This window comes from Miniopterus natalensis, chromosome 8, assembly GCF_054644295.1.
Source record: "Miniopterus natalensis isolate mMinNat1 chromosome 8, mMinNat1.hap1, whole genome shotgun sequence".
In the NCBI taxonomy this organism is placed as follows: Eukaryota; Metazoa; Chordata; class Mammalia; order Chiroptera; family Miniopteridae; genus Miniopterus; species Miniopterus natalensis.
The window spans coordinates 77,145,400-77,155,298 of record NC_142088.1 but is presented as its reverse complement, the minus strand read 5'-3'; the positions used below and the strand labels follow the sequence as shown (position 1 = coordinate 77,155,298).

Genomic DNA, 9,899 nt, shown 5'->3' with positions numbered 1-9,899 from the left:
CTTGAGTGTCTGCATGGTTCTCTGTTAGGATGTGCACATTTATCCCACAGGGCACTTGAGACTTCAACATCGGGTGGTTGAAACTGGAAGTTATGGACAGTGAGAAAGCAAGTCAAATATTAACACACTCATTTACTTGTACTTGGTCATTTTACTCTAGTGCTAAGTTAGTTTTTGGTAAGCTAGTGTGGATTACTAACTACCGTTTTATATCAATATCAATATGGAATTGTATTTCATGGTTCAAACAGTGACCAGTAAATAAACTTTTTTTACAATTTGTATGCAAGTCAGCTTTGGATGCCAAAGTAAAATAGGCTTTCACCTCAGATATTTTTAAGTTTCTGATGCCCTTGAAATGTGCTTTTGTAGTAGCTAATCTAGATTCATTGAAAACTGCCACCAAACATTTTTTATCCAGTATTTGTTAAATCTTTAATGTGATGGTGGGCTGAGGTGGCTGCATTTGTGCTTGTATACAAGGGTTTAGTTGTGGTGTAGACCATATGTGGTCCACATTGCTTGGCGCTGCTGGGTGCACTACAGATGGCAGTGACACGGTTTTAGTTCGATGGCCTGTGTGCCACATGTATCAAAGTACCATGAACTTTACCTATTTTTAGTACCAGTGCTCATGTATCTTGTCAGAAGGGAAAACACCCTCAGTGGACTGGATTGTTTTATCCATTCAGATGGCAGAGCATTGTCTGTTGCAGTGACAGCTGTGCTAAAAGCACACATGTGTTAACTCATGATATTCCCAACCCCAAAAGGCAACAGCCAGAAGAATTAAATTTTTTTTAAAAAATATATCCTTATTGATTTCAGAGAGAAGAAAGGAGAGAAAGAGATAGAAACATCAATGATGAGAGAGTCATTGATCGAGCCCGCAATTCAGGCATGTGCCCTGACCGGGAATCGAACCCTGATTGCCTGGATCCTAGGTCGATGCTCAACCGCTGAGCCACGCCCGGCCGGGCAGAATTAAATATTTTAGATGGAATATATCAGCACAATTTTTGACCCAAAAAATGACAGCAAGGCTGTAATGTTTCCAAGTGTGTTGTTAGCCAAGCAAGGAAAGCCCTTTACCAATGACAAGGACTGTTGTGTTTGCAGCAGCTGAAGAAATGTGTCCAGTAAAAGGAACTTTTTAATTTAAGACAGCCTTTAAGCAAGAAAGTTGCTTGAAGAGATAAGGGAGCAAATAATAGTTTGACAACAAGGCCAATGAAAATGGCGATGGAAGGAGACTTGACTTGGGGTGGTGGACAAATGATTTCGAATGTTCCTTGGCGCTTAGGGAGTTAAAATACCAGTGCTGTTCAGCAGACTCTGAAACGTCAGTGTGGAGTTGGGAGTGCCAGGCTGACCAGTTCGTGGTTGCCCAGAGCCCTTCTGGCTTTAACTGCAAGCCCCATGTTGCGGGAACCTCAGCCCCAGGCTAATGCAGTCTGTCGCCCTAGAAATGACTGAAGAATTCGCCTCTATGTATTGTCTATCTGTGGAACAACTATAAGCAAAAATATTTTCAAAGTCGAGAAAAAATTCACATAGTACAACTGAAGTGGGATCTTCCAAGATGTGCCACAGCTGCTGGTGGGAAGGTACAGAAAAAGCTTAGACAGGGGTAGAGTGAAAATACAAGGTGTTGAAAGCCTGTCCTTTGTATTGTCACCAGCAAGTGCTTTAAAAATACGTGAGCCTCTGACGTCACTGGTGTACTTCATTTGTTGTGGGCTTAGCCATTGTCAGCTGCAGGGGTTTCTGACAGACAGACACTAAATATTCTGACTCACCCTACTGCCCGGCAGTTTGCTGGCTAGGTGGTAAAGTATTGCGACGTTTTGACTTCAGGGCCAAGACTGCAAATTTATTTATTTATTTTTAATATATCTTTATTGATTTCAGAGAGAGGAGAGGGAGAGAGAGAGATAGAAACATCAATGATGAGAGAGTCATTGATCGGCTGCAGCCCTCAACCCGGGCATGTGCCCTGACCGGAAATCGAACCCTGATCCCCTGGGTCCTAGGTCGAAGCTCAACCGCTAAGCCACGCCCGACCGGGCAAGACTGCAAATTTCTGAATGAGAAGAACCTCCCTCAAACACTGAAAGTCTTTGGAAATTGGCTTATGCTAAAGACTTGATGTTTCTTAATGAACTTAAGTCAGTGAATTCAACTTAGAATCACAAGTCAGAGCACCACTTATATTTGAACCTAATATGGTACTAAAGTGACTTTGATGACAACACTTGAATATGAGGAATGTATCGCTGCTTTCTGTGCTGTCAAAAGTTAAAACGATCATACCCACACAAATTTGTAGCAGATGCATTTTCCAGCCTCAAACTACAGTTCCAGACCCCGATACAAGTGCAAAGAAAGTTTCCATATTTCAAAATCCACTTAACTGGGATTGCAAAGCTTCCACCTACCTTTCAGCTGAAGGTTCAGTGTAATGAATGACCTACTAAAAGGCAAATATCAAGAGAGGAAGCTAACAGAATTCTACAAACGCCGTACAAGTGAGGAATTGACTCAAAATCATGTTTGGTGATTGGTATCAGTACTTGACAGTACATATCTGTGTGAAAAGACATTTCAAAAGATGAGATACATTAGATGTTATAACATCTGTATTAACAAATGAGCATTTGCAAGTGACTCGGATGGTAAGAAACACTAACTTAACACCTTCTACAAAAATTAACTCAAAATGTATAATAGACCTAAATGTAAAAGAAGAAAAAAAAATTTTGAGGAAAATAGGAGAAAACTCCATGACCTGATGCAGGCAGAGTTCTTAGACATGACACCAAAAGCATAATCCATAAGAGAAAACTGATAAGCTGAACTTAAAATTTCAAACTTTTTGTTTAAGACACTGCTAAGAGAAAGAAAGGATAAGCTACAGACTGGGTGAAAATATTTGCAAAAGTCTTTATCCAGAATAGGCCTCTCAGCCCAGTTGTCATAGGGAACCCAACTTCTGCCTTCTGACCATAAAATGGAAAGTAATAGAGACTATTTCCATCACCTCTATTCCCATTAAGGACTCAAATATGATTTAAGGTGTATGATAATTAACACATTAAATATTTGCATATGTCAGGTATTGTAAGCATTTTAAATATATTAACTCATTTAATAAAACTATGAAATAGATATTACTGTTCCTACCTAAGAAGTGAGGAAACAAGCCCAGAGAGCTTAAATAACTTGCCGAAAGATAGTATATGGTCAACATACAGCCCATTAAGCTAAGGCCTTAAAGTTTCAACAGGATGAGCATGAATGCTAGGTTGTCAGTGGCAATGTTAAAAAGAAATTTGTGAAATCCTGCACTGACAAGACCTGGTGACTTTGAAGTGGAGGCAGAAATGAGGCACTGGGGCCGGCGTGGGGGAGGAGGCAAGTAAGTTCCATTCTTCTGTGCTCGTTTGAAATAACGTAACACTAGGTGGCAATAGACCTCAGGCACCTAAATCTAGTCAACTCATTTTACTTAAAGAGATTGGCAAAATGATATAATTCCTAAAGAGATTTATAGCTTAATGTTAACATTTATACCTTAAACAATCACCTCCCTGAGAAGCAACACTTCACACACACACACAGCACCAATTTCTGCACAACTAGAGGGCAGAAACTGCTACTATGAAATTACTCGACTGGCACTTGTAACATCCTTTGGATAATTGGTTATTGTTGAAAAATATATTCCCCAAAGGATTCCAGATCACCAGCAACCCAACACACTGATGACATGAACCGTGACAGTTTTTAGCTTGTCGACGTGCAGGTAGTTATGAACATATGGCTCACGTTCATTGTGCAATAATGTGAGCAAACACTTTTGTAATTTGATGTTCCCCAGTATATATTAGAATTTGGTGGTTCTGTTTAAAAAGAACATTTTCTCTAAGAGAACTTTGTTTTACTACCATAAGCAACAATATTTAGCCGTAGTGTTCAGAGTATTTCCTATTTTGCACTCTCTGTGCTCACTTAGGTTTTATTTCTCATAGGAGCCCTGAATTATAAGCATGAAGTAAAACACTGGACTTAGAATTTGGGGCATTTTTCTACTTCAATAGTAAATTTTGACATTTTGGAATTTTTTTTTAAGATATCTAGGTGATACATATTTCTGGCCTTCTGTCTCAAAAACAGCAAAAACCCATAACAGGTTGGGAAGTCAGGGGTTAAACTAGCGCCAGGAGTTAATGTCCATTTATCCAGTCCTAGAAGGTGTTGCATACCTATCTACAAATTTCTCCAGTTCCAGTAACCAGTCTGTTCCGTAATGAATCTGCTCACCAAGTATCTCGGTGGCCAGCTCTGCTGCTATTTGTGTGAACAGAGAGAAGGAAATGAATTTTCATTTCATTCGGCAGTGGTATTCTGGAAGTTACTTTTTTGTGCTGATAAGTGGCCAATTTCAGAACCTCCCCTGTTATAAATAAATGCTCTCAACCCTACGATGCCCAGGCAAAGAAATTCAGACATCTGACACTTCCATAGTTTCCCAGCAAATGTGCCCTGGAGCCTGCGCGGGTTGAGTCTTCCAATGGCCAGTGCTAGGGCGCTGTTCGAGGGAAGCAGGCTTTTCGCGAAAGGAGCCATGCAAAGATCTTCATTATCTGTCCAAAAGAGAAACTCTTCAGATGTTTTTTGGCAGGGATGCGGGGTAATCATTGGCAATTTTTTTCTTCTAAAGCATCGTGTCAATTTTTCTACTGTTTTGTTTTTTTTTAATATATCTTTATTGGTTTCAGAGAGAGGAAGGGAGAGGGAGAGAGAGAGAAACATCAATGATGAGAGAGTCATTGATCGGCTGCCTCCTGCAGGCCCCCGAATGGGGATTGAGCCCGCAACCCGGGCTTGTGCCCTGACCGGGAATCGAACCCTGATCGCCCAGATCCTAGGTCGGCGCTCAACCACTGAGCCACACCCAGCTGGGCGGGAGTTAGATCTGCTAGAAAATAGAAGAGGGAGCTGTCATTATGCTGCGGGATAGTCATCCACACTGTGAGGCCCCGGGTATTTGGAAAATACTTATGCAGCCCAGTCAGAGCAGCAAGTTCCTTGCCAGATGAAAAAAAGGAATTTTTACAGAATGGCTCAGACCTTCAAGATTTTGTATCTGGTGATCTCTCAGACAAGAGCACCTGGGGTGAATATAAAGGAATCTTAAAATGCCAGAAAGGAGAAAGGTTAAGGCTCCCTCCATGGCTAAAGACAGGCTCCCACAGGGAAAAATTACAATAAACTGAAAAACACTTGCGGAATTTAAATCTCCATACAGTGCGTGAGGAAGCTCGATGTCCGGGTACTGGAGCGTTGGGGAAGCGGAGGAAATGCCACTGCCACAGCCATGATCATGTTGACGGGTGACACATGCACAAGAGGTTGCAGATTTTGTTCCGTTAGGACACTGAGAAAGCCTCCTCCACGGGATGCCAACGAGCCCCGCGGTGCTGCAGGGCAGCTGCGGAGTGGGGCCTGGCCTGTGCTGTGGACCGAGATGATATCCCCGACGGAGGAGCTGCGCGCTCTGCAAGACTACGTCATGCTTGAAGGCAAGGAACCCAAGAGTTCTTGTGGCATGGCTCCCCCTGATTTCCGAGGAGACCTTAAAGCAGTAGAAGCAGTCTCTCTGTCGGGATCAGATGTATGTGCACAAAGTGTAGAAACAGTTCCAGAATCACAGAGGAAGGTTCGTGACCCCAGGACCATTCTGACCAGTCTCTACGTGTCCTGAAGCACACCAAGGAGGTTCGGTCCGATGTTTTTTCTAAAACAGCTGTAATGTTGGGCTTAGGGAAGACTGGCAGCAAGTACGTGAACAAGGAGGGCACTCCGCGAGGGGTGCGGGCTGTGTGCCGTGAGGACAGTGCAGCCAACAAGCGCCACCGAAGGCCGGAGCATACATTACTCCTGGACGTTCAAATACTGGGACAAAGTAGATGAACCTGGATTTCACTGGAAGGCAAGCGGCCCTCTGGTGTGTTCTTCATATAAAGCAAGTGAATTTTTCCTGAAAAAATTTAGTGGCTAAAAGAAAAATAAAAGCCCTCTAACACTTAACAAGGCACACAATCATGGGAATTTTAAACATTTCATTCCATTTGCTATCAGAGGGCGTGGCAGAGTGCCTGCACTTCACTGGATGAACCCCAACTTTTTGTCTTAAGAAAAATGTCAATAAGCTGTGCATATTTAATTATAGTAATTTATTTGTCTTTTAGCATATCGTTTTTGTCCCAATAAACAAGAGCTTGCTGTGATGCAATCACAAAACATCTTTCTAAGAGTTTACTCTTACAGTATAATTATAAAATACATTAAAACCTACTAGAAAAGTTTAAGTCCCTGTTACCTGTGCATCATGGACACATTTCATTTCTGATAAATGACATAGTGATGGAACAGTCAGTATAGACTGAGACTATGACCGGATTACTTACAATGAGCACCTGTTCTTTATATAACAGTATAACATCATTGGAATGATTCAGAAAGGCTGAAGAGCCTGAGTGTTGATTTCTGCATTGGTGTCACTGCGTCAGACCTGCAAAATAGTTTTGCATTGACTACTTGTTTAGCACCTGCGTGAAGCCAAGGCCGCAGTGCTGTCCAGGACAGGGAAATATAACCTACGAATAGTTTGCTACGTCTACATGCACTATCCCTTTTTTCCTCACCACTCTGGCGAGGTGGTTGTACCTATAATAGTAGTGATCTGAGTAAGGAAATTCTCTCCCTAGTACCAGCAACTTTTGACCGAATCCTGTCTTTCTTCTACATCTCACAAAGTCAGTCTTTAGGTGGCTATATTATAAAATATGTGGATAGCCAAATCTGTTTTGAATTTTAAAATATGTGAACTAGCATTTTTTATAAAAACAATACCTAACTTTGAAAATGAGTTACATTTTAATTTAACTCATAGGAGTCATATATACTTTGACTCACTTTCTTTATAGTAAATTTTGCTTTGTAAAATTAACTCCATCACTTTAAATTTAAACATCTCTGACAACCATCCTCCCTAAAATCTATTCTTTCACAGAAATAATAGATTAGACTCCGATGTTTCCTAATTTTGCACAATGGAGGCGAATGGGAGTGAAACATTTTAGCAGAAAAATCTTTTTGTCAAATGAAATGGAATGGAATCCCAATGTAAAATCATTAAAATGGCATTTTATTAGCACAATGTATGTTAAAGTTTCAGATTGGTGACAACTATATATAAAAATAGTGGCTGATAAAATAAAGCTATTTTGACACAAATGTGACTAAAAAAATTAAAAAGAAAGAAGCAGATGGGTTCTTGACACACTTCACTTGTTTGAATTCCCTGCTCCAGCAGAGCCCACATCCGTGGACCTTTCAGTACCAATCATTTCCTCCCTTAAATCCGCGTGAATTGGGTGTCTACCACACACAGCCAAAAGCCTGCTAATACAAGGGACACAATTTCCCAAGCTGGCAGATTTGAAACCGTTGCAGTGTCGTCACCACAAAGCTGGAAATTACAGCATCGGAGATGGGCCAGGAGCAGCGCTGCGCAGAAGCAGCTCCCCAGCCCTCCCGGCCCTGGGCTGTCGCCCCGAGGACAGTCCTCACCCAGTGAGCTCAGGAAACAGGAACCTCCCTCTGCCCGTCCTGCTGGCGGGTGCCGCTGTCTTCAGGCGGCGCTTCCAAAAGCCTGGGCAAGCTGGCAGCAAGGCTCTCGGGAGCCTGGGGGCGGGGGGCACCTGTTCTAGTAAATGCACGGAGGCCTGAACATATTCTTGTCACCCGCAGTGTGGCCAGTGGGAAAGTCCTTCCCCCACCCCACGACGTTTACACTGTAAACATGTCTTAATTTAGCCTCTATTTTTCTGGTTAAACATTACCCACAGCTGCCTGCTGGATGGGAAAACGGCCAACAAATCACCAAGCAGGTGTGTGTCACTGAAGAATTTCCTACTAACCAGGGGGCTGTTGACCATTTTAAAAGCCTGGGGGTGGGAGGCCATAAAAATCACTTGTGCAGAGAGTGTGGGGTGGCAATTAATTGTTCCCCCCAGTTGGTACATGTGTCAGAAAGCAAGGGCTTTCTCTGATGCCATAACCACCATGCAGCAGGCAGCTCCTGTACTCAGACAACACAGGCCCGGGGGCAAACTTTTCATTTGTTTTTCCTCCCAAAGCCATGTTTTCAAATTAAGAGTTTGTTAGGCTTTCCGGTGCATTGAGACTTGTCATGTATTCCTCAGAAACAAAACAGAAGAGGGGGGAGGTCCAAGGTGGCGGTGCAGTAAGTGGATGTTACACTCACCTCCTCCCAGGACCAAACTGGAGTACAGCTTAAATACAGAGCAATCAACCTGAATAACTAACTGAAGACTAGCCGAATATAAGGCTTATAAGCCAGGTTTACGGGTATGCCTCATCGAGACTAGTAGGAAGAGTGGGGGCGTGAGAAAGCCTGGACCCCCGCCCACCGGCAGCAGCTGGGATTCCAGAGGGACATCTCAGCTGCAGAGGTTCCCACTGAGGAGCATGGGGTCTCAGACCCACGCCAGGCTCCCAACCCAGAGCATGGGAGCTGCAAAGAGGCATCCACATAACATCAGCCTGTGAAAATCAGCAGGGATTCTGTCTTCCAGGGAAAAACAAGAGTCTGCTAGTGACACAGGCACCCTCCTAAACAGCCAACACACAAAATCTAATTCACAGCCACTCACCCCAGGCTCCAGCAGAGGGGGGCAAAGTGGGCTGAAGTCATGTGAGGAGAGACTTGGGTTTGTGGCTCTGGGTAGAGAGCTGGGGGGACAGCCACTGGGACCCCTGGGCTGAGTTACTTTTCCACAGCTCAGACTCCGTCTTTCTTGGGTGGAGCACTTCCCTCCTTATGGCATCAGCCTGAGGGAATGCAACTGTCCCACCCTCTGGACTCCCTGTCGCCCCAACCTGCGGAGCTCACACCCTACTGAGGAGTCAGCTGCCTGGGCCAGGGTGTAGATATCTGGGCAGACTCAGGGGTGCCAGTGACTCAGTGGTGTGGCTTTAGGGCAAGGGCCTTTCCCCCACTTTCCGGTGAAGCTGACAGATGGGGTGCCCTCACATGAGATCCTCTAGCCCCACCCTCTGGGCTCCAGGTGGCCACACTCTCTGGACTCCTGCTGAGGCCTGAGCAGAATCTAGGAAAGACTGAGTTGTGTTGCACTGGGATGAGAGCCCATTTTTCCCACTTTCACCCAAGTCTGACAGGCACCTACCCGTCACAAGAGAGCCACTAGGGCCCTAGCCGGTTTGGCTCAGTGGTTGGAGTGTTGGCCCTAAGACTGAAGGGTCCTGGGTTTGATTCTGGCTAAGGGCTTGTGCCTTGGTTGTAGGCTCAATCCCCAACCCCAATCAGTGTGCGTGGGGGGGGGGGCAACCAATCGATGTGTCTCTCTCACATCGATGTTTCTCTCTGTCTCTCTCTCTCTTCCATTATCTCTGAAAAGCAATGGAAAAAATATCCTCGAGTGAGTATTAAAACAAACAAACAAACCAACAAAAAAACAAGAGAGCCACTAGTCTCACCATCCTGACTCTTGGCCGTGCCAGCCTGCCCTATTGAGCTTGGGTTCCTTGTAGAGCCTTGGACATACTGAGTTGTATGGCTCTAGGATGGGGGCCATTTTTACCTTACACACCCATCTAGTATAGAGCCCTCCTTTCATGCAGCCAAATATTGATCTATTTGGGCCTGATAAACTATGCTCACCTCACCCTGATGACTCCCTGAGACCCCAGTCCACCACAAAGGTCTGTGGGCACCCAGCAAGTGACAGATAGATCTGGTATACCCTTGGACATTAGCTGAGTGACCTCAGACCCAGAAATGCCACTGA

General features: G+C 44.2%; 1 pseudogene; it reads left to right on the top strand.

Moving 5' to 3' along the window:
* Window positions 1-2,549: 2,549 nt before the first annotated feature.
* On the top strand, window positions 2,550-6,401 carry LOC107529847 (lipoyl synthase, mitochondrial pseudogene; annotated as a pseudogene).
* Window positions 6,402-9,899: the final 3,498 nt, after the last annotated feature.